Below are 12,240 nucleotides of genomic sequence, written 5' to 3' on the forward strand. Positions count from 1 at the left end.
GCTTGGACTTTTGTGGTGCCACAACGCATCCTTCCATAGGGATTACATGGCAACCTGTCACCGCCGTCGCTCACGTGTCGTCCGGTGTGAACGTGGCATTACACATGATGAGGGTTTTGAGAATGTTGAGTAATTCTCGATAAATATTATGTAATGGAGCTTTTCTATGGCATCAGATCAGTGACAAAACCCTACTCATGTAAAAAAAAATGCGTTCACATGTAGATATTAACTGCGCGCACCCAAATGATCACTGTGCGCCCAAATGATCACTTTGCGCTCGCAAATTATCACTCTGCACGCACAATTGATCTCTGTGCCTGCACGCAGAGGTGCTGCGCGCAAGGACCAGCACTCCCCCTGCCCACTCACACTTGATTTCTGCTCGCGCGAAGTTTATTTCTGGTCGCACGAAGTTGATTTCTGCTCTCGCGCAGAGAATTCCTGCTCGCTCGCTTGAAACCTATGGCACTATGTGTTTGGGAACCAGGTCGGCACTGACTCTGCTGTGATTGGCTGTCTCTTGACAGCAAGATTTGATTGACAGCCCTCCTCTGATGCGGAAGTCAGTCGGAGAGGACGGCGTTAAGCGATTATCACCTCGTTTCTGCTTAAAACTTCACTCCAGTCATCATCTATCTCAGCGACAGATCTCTGAAGCTTCTGTACAACAATCATTTCCAAATAAATTCAGCATTATTTCATAACAAATTACAGAAAGTCCTAAAAATCGCCTCCTGACACTCATCTGCAGACTGACTGTACACCCAAACATTTATTGAGTGTTGTTAGAAGGAAAGGTGAAGTAACACAATGGTAAATGGTCCCAGCTTCTTTGAAGCACGTTGCAGGCATCCATTTCAAAATGAGCAAATATTTGCACAAAAAAATAAAGTTTATCACTTTGAACATTAAATATCTTGCCTTTGTAGTGTATTCAATTGAATATAGGTTGAAGAGGATTTGCAAATCATTGTATTCTGTTTTTATTTACATTTTACTAGGGCTGAAACGATTAGTCGAGTAACTTGAATAATTCGATTACAAAAAATATTCGAGGCAAGTTCTGTGCCTCGAAGCGTCATTTAACGTTGTAGTACATATGCCAGGCCTGTGTGTGGCACTGCAACATCCGCAGAAAAAAAATAAAAAGGCGAGCATAACAGATAATCAAATTAGCAACGATAGCTACCGCTTTACAGTGACAGAGTAAAATAAAGTCTTTTAAGAGAAAGATGGTCCACGCTGATCATCTGAAATAGACTATACATTTAAAACGAAGCAGTGTATTTGTCTGTTTTTAAAAATCACACGGTCTGCTGTATGTGGGGAGGGACTATTGACTCGGTGGCCGGCTGCTGTCTCTCTCTGCCCGGTGTGAGGGGCTGTCAGACCGGGCGAGTCACAGCTCTGTGCCCGGCTACATTGACAAACAGCAGAAGTCCACTTTTTCTTCTGTGTTTCCCTCAGAATCACACTGTTTGACTTTTTAATTTTTGCTTTTTTGGGCAACACATAACACTTCACAAACACGGTAACTTAAATAAAATAATAAAAAAAAACCCTGCATGTTCAACCTCCAGCTGAAATGCATCTGTTGAATTGCAGAGAAAGAGGGATAAAAAAAAAAAATCACGCAGGGATGCAGTCCGTCAACCTTTATAAAAAAAAAACAAAAAAACAACACAAAACTTAAAAATTGTTACATTTTACAAGTTGGAGAAAACAAAACAAAGCCACACCCTATCGCCATTTCAGCAAAATGTCAACACTTTGGCGCAGTGACATTGTGCCATTGCTTTGGGAGAGCCCTGGACTGTTGATGTTGTTTAAAAACGCAAAAGTACTTTTATCCGATTACTCAATTAATCACCAGAATAATCAATAGAATACTCGATTACTAAAATAATCGATAGCTGCAGCCTTACATTTTACACAATGTCCCCTATATCAGAGCAGGGAGTTTAAATCTAATAGTGTAAATTTTGTGCCAATTAAATATTGTGTTTAGCCTATTTCGATGTATTCTAGTGGGACACCGTACTACACCACCCCCAACCCAAATCCTCTTCCTGCAGCCATGCTTGGAAGCTGGTACAAAATGTTGTAGTTACAGACAGAAGAAGCAACATATTGGGCACCAGTTTTGAAGGGTTTAGGTGGAGAGATTGAGTAGCCACTCCCAGCTGTATCATTTATTATTCCATGCAACTCATCCATAAATATTACAGACATCCTAACAGTATAATTACATTAAAATGTAAATTAAAATTGCATTATTAAAACATTCCCATGTAAAAATAATCCCAGCCAATAAAGGCTAAAGTTATGTTTTTGTCCATACTTATATCTTATTTTATTAATTAGTTAATTAATCAGTTGTACATTTTAATTTGCAAAGTGTTAGAGAAGAACGTGCGTGTTTTTATATTTAGTTAAGCATTCTTTATTCCTCATGTTAAGTCTTTCACCGCTTTACCAAATTAACTTGATGGCGAGGAATTTTTAAAGTGTGTATCAGTGCTGTTCTTATTTAGTGCTGGAAGATGGATGGGCTGTGCAGTCTGGCAGCCGCACAGTGTTGTGGGTCTGAAGGTGTAATACAGAATCATTTTAAAAAATAAGTTATAAACCCACGATTGTCCTTGGCCAGTTCGGTCAACTGGATGCTTTTAAAATTGCAGGTCCACTGGACTCGATTTAGGGAGGTGTGTATTTATACAGTGCTGAACTTAGAGAACATTAGAGTGCTCCGTGGTTTGGCATAGAAAATGACAAGAGGATCCTGATGCTGATGGATTTGCAGGACAAGAACAGACCCAAGAGTCTCGCCTGAACCTGCCTGGAGCCGTCAGTAATGAAATAAAAACACATTTAATAGACTGACAGTCAATCAATTCCGACAGGAGGGGTCACGTGCATGAGAATATAAAATGTCTCTCACACTGAAGATAGTGCATAAGTCTTTCAAGGTGACGGGGAATCAATCTTGAGTGTAAAAGGGTGCTGCCTGGCACAGGTGTGCAATTTTGTACACGCTCAATCTGTTTATCTCTTCATCAATTATTCTAAATCACTTTGAAATGACCTCATGTAGTAAATTGTTCTCTAAATTTATTTATTTGTATAGCGCCAAATCACAACAGAGTTGCCTCAAGGTGCTTCCTGGACAGGACAAGACAGGACAGGACTTCCCCCCTGGGGGAAAGATATACTGTTACATGGACACCCATATTTTTAATTAGTTTTTTGGTTCAATTTAAAATTTAATTTAGATTTAAATAAAATCTAGTGTTAAAATGCAAGGTTTAAAAAAGTTAAATAAATTAAGATGTTTTGAAAGTTAATGAGTATATTGAATATTAAATTATTATGATTTCAGTTTTGGCCGAAAATAATCATGATGGTGATTTTTGCCATAATTGGACAGCCTTTTTTCTGACTGCTCCTTTCTGTTCACTTGTACAAATATGACTGTTTTTTTAATGCTGGTTATCAAACACCAAGAGAATTGTGGGGAGAGGGGTGGGGGGAATTTAGTAACATTTTAATGCCCGGATTTTTTTCACAAAAACAAGCACTCCATTGGGGGGTTTTTAGGACCTGTAACAGTACAGTATTATGACCAGAGGTAATGATCTGTAATGAAGGCAGAAGGTAGTCTGTTACAGGATCTCCCATGTCCATTGATACATCATCTGCTTGAATCACGCACTCTAATGGTTCTAGTGTTCCAAGGCCTCTGGGCTACTTGGCCGTCCTGCTCATTGTCAAAAAAGAGTGCAATGAAAGTCAGCAGTGGTGCGTCCCAGTCCTGTGCTCTGTTACTGTGTCTTCCTGAAACACGAGACAGACACAGTGCCTGACTGGAATCCTAAATTCCAAAGTGCCTGTGTCACTCAGGAAGCATGCACATTTGTTTTTGCTGCCCGTGTCCTGACTGCCTTCAGCTCTGTGTGCCGTCCTTTCTGTGTGTCTGTCTCTGTCCCACGCTGACCAAAGCCAGAGCCAAGACAACCACCAATTACATAAAGAAAGCTGTGGTGGTGACTCCATGATGGTTTTGCTCAGCACTTGAAACCCTGTGTTTTGGGGTTTGGGACTGTGTATTTTGGAATGTCGTTGGGTGTTTTGTGGCTTTTGTTGTTTTCATTGTGTGTCCTGATAAGATGCCTGACAGAAAAATTAACAGTTGTCTGTTAAGCCTCCTTGTAATTACATCCCTCAAGGTTATAGCGTTGATTAAAAATCATTGGACCTGATGAAGGGTGGTCTTGCCTTCCTGTTTCCTCTCCTTCCGTCCTAATATGCAGCCTTGATACCTGTCTTCTTCATTGATGCCACATTTTAATGGGTACAGTGAAGTTAGTCTCCGTGTGATGAATTCCATCTACTTTCCATGCTCTGCAAATTATAATTAACACTTTGAGAGTTCAGAAATTGGCTTTTATTTATAGCCTTCATTTACGCCTGTTTTTGTGTCTCTCGCTCTGATTTGAGTGGATTATAAGAACAGCTGCTATACTGTGCAGTATCCGGATGGTAGAAATTATTTTGTTTCATATTTGTTCCTGGTTCTGTTGTTGGCTGGACACCATTCACCATATGTTGTGTTATTTTTAGAATGAGAATATAAATCACTCCTATCAACCAACAATTACTCTCATGGTTCCAATTAGTTGAGAATGCAGCAGCAAAGCTCTTGAAGGGGAACTCCAACATTATTCCACCTGGGGCTTATTTGTTTTTTAAATATTTTTTGTTTCTTTGTGGGTTGGGGGTGGGGTGAGAGAGATATCAGCTGGTTCAGTATGTAACTTGAACATTAAAACCATCAAGGAATAAATAGCTACAGAATGCAAGCAAACAGGTCAAGCTAAAAACATCACATTATAACACTTCATCTTGTTGCTGGCTCTACGATAGACTGGTGTCCTGTCCAGGGTGTACCTCACCTCTCGCCCTATGACTGCTGGGATGGGCTCCAGCTCCCCCAACCCCAACCCTTAATTGAAGTATGCAGGTATAGAAAATGAATGAATGTTGTTGCTGTGTAGACTAAGGCAGCGCCTTATGTTAGTATTCGTCAGTCATTGTGCTGCAGCTGTTCATTAAGTCCATAAAAGTCTATTGTTGATGAACAGTGTGTTGTTATTCTTGTTTGCCAGTGAAGTATGTGCCCACTTGTTGTGGGCATGTAGGTTGACCACAGATTTGACCTTAAAGGGATTGTTTTGGTAAAGGTGAAGGTCACTATGGTCAAAGGTCAACATTTTGGTTTATCTACCCGTTTCCCTCCTTTGGCTAATTCTTGAATGACAGTCAACTCCAGAATTACACTTAAAGGGTTTGTTTGGGCAAAGGTCAAGGTCATTGTTGTCAATGGTCAAATTTGACTCTGATATCCATCAAAATTGACACACATATGAAAGTAGATTCTGGAATTGCAGAGCAAGGTCAAATTTGCCAAAACTCAGTCATTGAGGTCAAGGTCATGTCTGCCTGTCTATTTGTGGGACAACTCCTCTCAGGTTTTTGTTCTGAATTTTACCAAGCTTGGTATGTCAATGAAAGTTGACGTCAAATGCCCCTTTCAAGAATTAATTTGGACAAAGGTCAAGAAATTTGATTTTCAAGCCAATTTGGACCAAATGTCATACAACAGTAGGTGGATTCCAGAATTGTCCTGGCAAGGTCATCCAGAGGTCAATCATTTGGGTGAAGGCCAAGATCATGGGGGTCAAATGTCAGATTGCCATAGCCATTACTGTATTCATGCCAATATTATATACTATTATATTATTATCACTATTCTATAGTATTTAGATCCTTTTGAACATACAGAACAATTAGAATTTGATGACTGTCCATATTTATTTGAATTCTAATGTACTGAAGATGTAGATTTCAGTCCATGACTACCCTATTTAATGGGGTATAATACACACTTTCTCCCCTCATTTTATAAAACCTAAATGTTAAGGTGCAGGTACAAGCAGCAGAAATGAGATTTCTCCATCTGGTATCTGGGCTTGTACTCCTGGACAGGGTGAGAAGCTTGACTATCCGGGGAAGACTAGGACACGCCGGAGAGATCATATTTTCCATCCGGCTTGGGAGCCCCTTGGGATCTTCCCTGGAAGAGTTACAGGACTTGGCTGAGGATAGGGAAGTGTGAATGAGCTGCATGCTCTGCTGCCACCATGGCCCACACCCGGATAAGCGGTAAAAAATGAATGAATGAATAAATATTAAACTAAATTCTACTCAACAAAAATATAAACGCAACACTCTTGGTTTTGCTCCCATTTTGAAAGAGATGAACTCAAAGATCTAAAACTTTTTCCACATACACAATATCACCATTTCCCTCAAATATTGTTCACAAACCAGTCTAAATGTGTGATAGTGAGCACTTCTCCTTTGCTGAGATAATCCATCCCACCTCACAGGTGTGCCATACCAAGATGCTGATTAGACACCATGATTAGTGCACAGGTGTGCCTTAGACTGCCCACAATAAAAGGCCACTCTGAAAGGTGCAGTTTTATCACACAGCACAATGCCACAGATGTCGCAAGATTTGAGGGAGCGTGCAGTTGGCATGCTGACAGCAGGAATGTCAACCAGAGCTGTTGCTCGTGTATTGAATGTTCATTTCTCTACCATAAGCCGTCTCCAAAGGCGTTTCAGAGAATTTGGCAGTACATCCAACCAGCCTCACAACCGCAGACCACGTGTAACCACACCAGCCCAGGACCTCCACATCCAGCATGTTCACCTTCAAGATCGTCTGAGACCAGCCACTCGGACAGCTGCTGAAACAATCGGTTTGCATAACCAAAGAATTTCTGCTCAAACTGTCAGAAACCGTCTCAGGGAAGCTCATCTGCATGCTCGTCGTCCTCATCAGGATCCTGAGGCCCATTGTTGTGCCATACATCCAAGAACATCACCTCATGTTGCAGCAGGATAATGCACGGCCCCATGTTGCAAGGATCTGTAGACAATTCTTGGAAGCTGAAAATGTCCCACTTCTTGCATGGCCGGCATACTCACCGGACATGTCACCCATTGAGCATGTTTGGGATGCTCTGGACCGGCGTATACGACAGCGTGTACCAGTTCCTGCCAATATCCAGCAACTTCGCACAGCCATTGAAGAGGAGTGGACCAACATTCCACAGGCCACAATTGACAACCTGATCAACTCTATGCGAAGGAGATGTGTTGCACTGCATGAGGCAAATGGTGGTCACACCAGATACTGACTGGTATCCCCCCCCAATAAAACAAAACTGCACCTTTCAGAGTGGCCTTTTATTGTGGACAGTCTAAGGCACACCTGTGCACTAATCATGGTGTCTAATCAGCATCTTGATATGGCACACCTGTGAGGTGGGATGGATTATCTCAGCAAAGGAGAAGTGCTCACTATCACAGATTTAGACTGGTTTGTGAACAATATTTGAGGGAAATGGTGATATTATGTATGTGGAAAAAGTTTTAGATCTTTGAGTTCATCTCGTACAAAATGGGAGCAAAACGAAAAGTGTTGCGTTTATATTTTTGTTGAGTGTACTTCAGTACAAAGGAAAGAGATAATTATTCATATAAACAAGATATATATTTCCCATTATTTCACTGCTCGTAATTTGGGTTATTAGGAGCTCGGTCACTCTGGAGGAGCTTGGAGTCGAGCCGCTGCTCCTCCACGTCGAAAGGAGTCAGTTGAGGTGGCTCGGGCATCTTTTCCGGATGCCCCCTCGACACCTCACTGGAGAGGTGTTCCGGGCACGTCCCATTAGGAGGAGGCCCCGGGGAAGACCCAGGACACGCTGGAAGGATTACATCTCTCGGCTGGCTTGGGAACGCCTTGGGGTTCCTCCGGAGGGGCTGGGGGAGGTGTGTGTGGATCGGGAGGTCTGGGCGGCTTTGCTTGAGCTGCTGCCCCTGCGACCTGACTCCGGATAAAGCAGAAGAAAATGGATGGATGGATGGATAATTTGGGTTATGTTTTACATACCACTGCATATTATACACTAATAAATACAGCAGTCTCGCTCTGGCATTTCATGATAGTTCACGTTTATGGGAATTTATCTCAGGTTGATATATTGGTAGTCCAAGTCCTATCCCACTGACTTCCATTTTTCTGGGGCTACTATATATTCTGACCGGACATTTAAAGTTACTAAAGCTATTGTCCAATGGGACATCTTGTATTGCACTCATTTCTCTCCGGATATTCAATAGACTTGGAAGTCAGCAAATGGAGTGGCTGATGACAAGTCGCAAAAAAGCTGAAACGACATTTTAGTTATCCTTTAATCTAAGTACTAATGCCTTGACTGACTTTGACAAAAACCATCCTTGTTGATGTCCACATACTGTTTCCACTCTTACTTGTATCCTGCACAGACTGAATTTTATTTTTTCTGAGTTTTATATTTGCCATTTTTCCACCCTCTGAGCATTCTGTGAAACTAGATCTGTTTTGACGTTTCGACTATGCAGATGTCTTTCTGCATACCTGTGGTGAACTTTCTGCTGCAGTCAGCAGTTTGACTTCATGCGTTTTCATAATGATAGGCTGCGTTTAGACACAGTGTGTTCAAAGCAGGCAGGTAAGAAAAACACGCTTTCCTCAACATGACGATTCCATAATTCCAAAGGTCCCACGTCTAGAATTTGTGTGGAATGCCACTGGCTGTGTTTAATGTTCATACAGGCATCTCCACTTGAGGTGAGAGTAATTTAAAGGGTCTGAAGTTAGATCATTTCACATCAGGCAGACTATACTTTCTTGTTAAAGGTTCACCATGGCGCAGTTAATTTGTAGTTTGCAATCCATAAATCTAAAGCAGCCAAGCTGAGTGAGACTGGTAAATACAAGCTTTTTGTGCAGCCTTCTAAGAACTCCATCTTGTCCATCACAAACTCAAAGCTGTCCAGCTGTCTCCTGTTAAACTGAGCTTATTAACTCAGCAGTTCAATCAAACGCCTTACCTGTCAGTCTTTTCATTTTAACATCAACTGGTACTGATAGCAAGAGATGTTCTGAATAGGGAAAATTACTGATACTAAATTTTGTCCTTTTTTGTCACTTTAAAAACAGATTTGAGTGCATTCACTCCACAGAGCCTGGATCTGCATTATTCCTATAAAGAGGAAGTTTTTTTCTTGCCAATACCGCCTTGTTGTTGTTTGGGGGTGATGTTGGGTCTCCATACATTTTCTAATTCAGGGCACATTCCAAACCCGCTCTGTATGTAAAGTTCTTTGAGATCTTGTCTTGTGTGTGCATGTTATGTATGTGGTGCTATATGAATGCTTGAAATGACTTGAGTGTTTTTATGGGTTTCTTTTTGTTTGCTTTTTTTGTTTGTTTTAGTGAGTACACTCTGGTATATGAAACTATAATATTCTTGAATTACAGCTTTCCTCTCTACTCATACTTCAACTTTCACCCAATCAAAATTGGCATGCTTTTTTTCTTTTTTTCACAAATTTAGTAATTGCTCACAAGCGTGTGAACTGAGCCTGCGATTCATTCATTCATTATTTTCCTATACCTGCTTACTCCAGTTAAGGGTCACGGGGGTGCTGGAGCCTATCCCAGAAATCATAGGGTGCGAGGTGAGGTACACCCTGGATAGAATGCCGGCCTGTTGCAGGGCAACATCTAGACAGATAAACTCTTACACACGCACACCTGTGGTTAATTTAAAGTGTCCAGTTTGCGTAATCTGCATGTCTTTGGAGATGGGAGGAAACCTGAGCACGTGGATGGAACCCACACAGAACTTTCAAAATCCAAACAGATAAGACCAAGTGGGAATCGATCCCACAACCATCTTGCTTTGAGGCAACAGTGCTAACTGCTAATCCACCATGCTACACCCTGCAATTCAGTTACTTTATCATTTATTGTACAGATCATCTTTTAATTCATTCATTTATTTTAAAATGTCACAGAAGAGTTAAAAAAATTAGTTTCTCTGAATCTATCATCAAGCTGAGTTTTCGCTTTAAACAGTTCATATATCCTCGACCGATTTTGTTTTGTGACAATTAAACAAATCCTGTTTAGATGAAAATTCACGAGTATAAGATTGACAGCTATTTTAAACTGGTTTGAAACCTTAAAGACCCATTCTCACTTTTATGAATATGTATACCAGAAGGTCTTCTACACCCATGACTAACCAGTGTGTGAAGATCATAGTAGCCCACAAATGTGATCTTGGAAGATATAATGTGACAGACCTGTAGTATATGAGGAGTATTAATTACACTACATGTGGCTGTAGTGTAACTTTAGCACAACCTTGGAATTTCTGGAACATGTGGTCATGTCACAACATGTACAACATTGGGGGCTGCACCAAAATGGAAGGAATCAAAGTATCATTCAGGAATCAAAGAATCAAAGTATGTCAATGGTCATGATGGAAAAATTGTATTTTCAAACAATTTCAAACACCAACCATAGTTAAAAAAAAAAAAAAAGACATGACACAGTGATGAAAGACACCGGTTCACCATGGACACCCTTCCAGACCATCTAACGTTTTACAAGCTATAAACAATGTTTCACACTGTGACCTTCTGGGGTACATATATGTGAAAGAGATATTTGTGCAGAACACCATAAAATCACATTAAACCATTTTATCTCCACTTATACACAGTTGTACATAGTATACACAGTAGTAAATGGTTTTAAACCAGTCTAACACACATTTGGAGCAGGGCAAAAGTACTTTAAATCACTCTATCCTTGGTGTTGAAAAGATGTTTCTTCTTCTCTTGGTTGCTCCTGTTAGGGCTCACCACTGCAGTTGAAAAGTTTAATCCCTTAACCCTCTGTGGCCGACGCTGTCATATACAACGGCTAAGACCAAGCTTTAGTAAATTATTAATAACTTTTTAATGATATGAAATAGAAACTTACTTTTTTTGCTGAAAAGTTAACTCTGCGGACTTTCGAGCCAGCCATCGGCCATCTTTGTACTCCTCATAGAAGCTGTGTGATGATGTGCGCAATGTGAGTGTCCAATCGGAATTGGTTCACCGTCACATGGTTTTCCAAAATCAAATTGTAGGGAAGATTTACATCATGTGATGAACCAAAGATCGTTTTTAGGAGTGATGTGTTACTAGTTGGCCCGTTTGAATAGCCATCTGGCTTCTTGTTCCAATGCACCCTGTGCCATTATGCACAGCGATCAGTGAAAGTGAGCAGATGGAGACAATCTCACATGCTCAAACACAGAGTGTGTGAGTTTTAGAGATGCTCCACTCCTCGTTACCTGTGAATGTTATTGAATAAACTTGTGGCAAGCTCTCTTGCGCCGGCGTAAAGCACCGTTTACCATATCAGTGGAGCAAGGGGGGAGGGGCCGCTCCTCAGAGTGTAAATGGGACAAAGTGTCAAAGCTGCTTTCAGAGCAGGACATAACACTCCAAAACACAGTAGAAGTATAAGTTTGTGATGTGACCTTTGTGTAACAGCAGACAGAAATTGCTTTGAGATGAAGACAAACAAAACGGATAGACCATTTCGTATATATTGTTCAAAATGTGCATTTGTGTTTAGTCTGTGGTTAGGCCCAACACCCTGTGAATCATGTTTCTACAATTTAAAGTCCTTCTCTGTAATTTGACAGTTGACTTGCAGAGCATTTGATTGATTTAGTGCACCAAACAGCTTTTGTTTAGCCATGGCAACAGCCCTGTTTTTCCATATGCAACATATGTGGCAAATGATGGCATACACTGAGTTACAAACAGCTGTATAGAAAGGGAAAAGACAAAAATGACTGAGAAGGTTTTTCTTTAAAACAGTAAGAACAATAATGCCAAATGCATTTTTCCCTACATTATTAATAGTGTAGGGCTCGGACAGCAAAAATGTAGATGTTTGTAAATTACTCTATCCCATCAAATTGTATAAACAATAACTCAATCACTAAATGATATCATCTTGTAACTCATAGGATTAAAAGAACATATAATGGGGACAAATCCTGTTGAAGCCTGTGAACACTGTTGCACCAGATCAATCCAAAGAGCAGCGTTTTTTTTTTTGTTTGTTTGTTTGTTGTTGTTTTTTGTTTGTTTGTTTGTTTGTTTTTTGCTAACACTTAAATCAATTCTTTTCATTGGTGGATTCTGTGCCACTTGACATTCATTATTCTGTCCCATTGCATAGGGTGATTTCACTCGCATGCATTT

General features: G+C 40.6%; 1 protein-coding gene and 1 long non-coding RNA gene across 2 annotated transcripts in view; both read left to right on the top strand.

Annotated features, from left to right (window-relative positions):
* LOC117510732 overlaps positions 1-1,317 on the top strand; it is a 29,966-nt gene extending 28,649 nt beyond the window's left edge. Inside the window, exon 3 of the long non-coding RNA XR_004560806.1 lies at positions 1,203-1,317. This is a non-coding gene — a long non-coding RNA (uncharacterized LOC117510732). The remainder of the gene's footprint in view (positions 1-1,202) is intronic.
* LOC117510706 (plexin domain-containing protein 2-like) overlaps positions 1-12,240 on the top strand; it is a 435,424-nt gene that overhangs the window by 94,736 nt on the left and 328,448 nt on the right.

The sequence above is a fragment of the Thalassophryne amazonica genome, chromosome 1 (genome assembly GCF_902500255.1).
Source record: "Thalassophryne amazonica chromosome 1, fThaAma1.1, whole genome shotgun sequence".
Lineage (NCBI taxonomy): Eukaryota > Metazoa > Chordata > Actinopteri > Batrachoidiformes > Batrachoididae > Thalassophryne > Thalassophryne amazonica.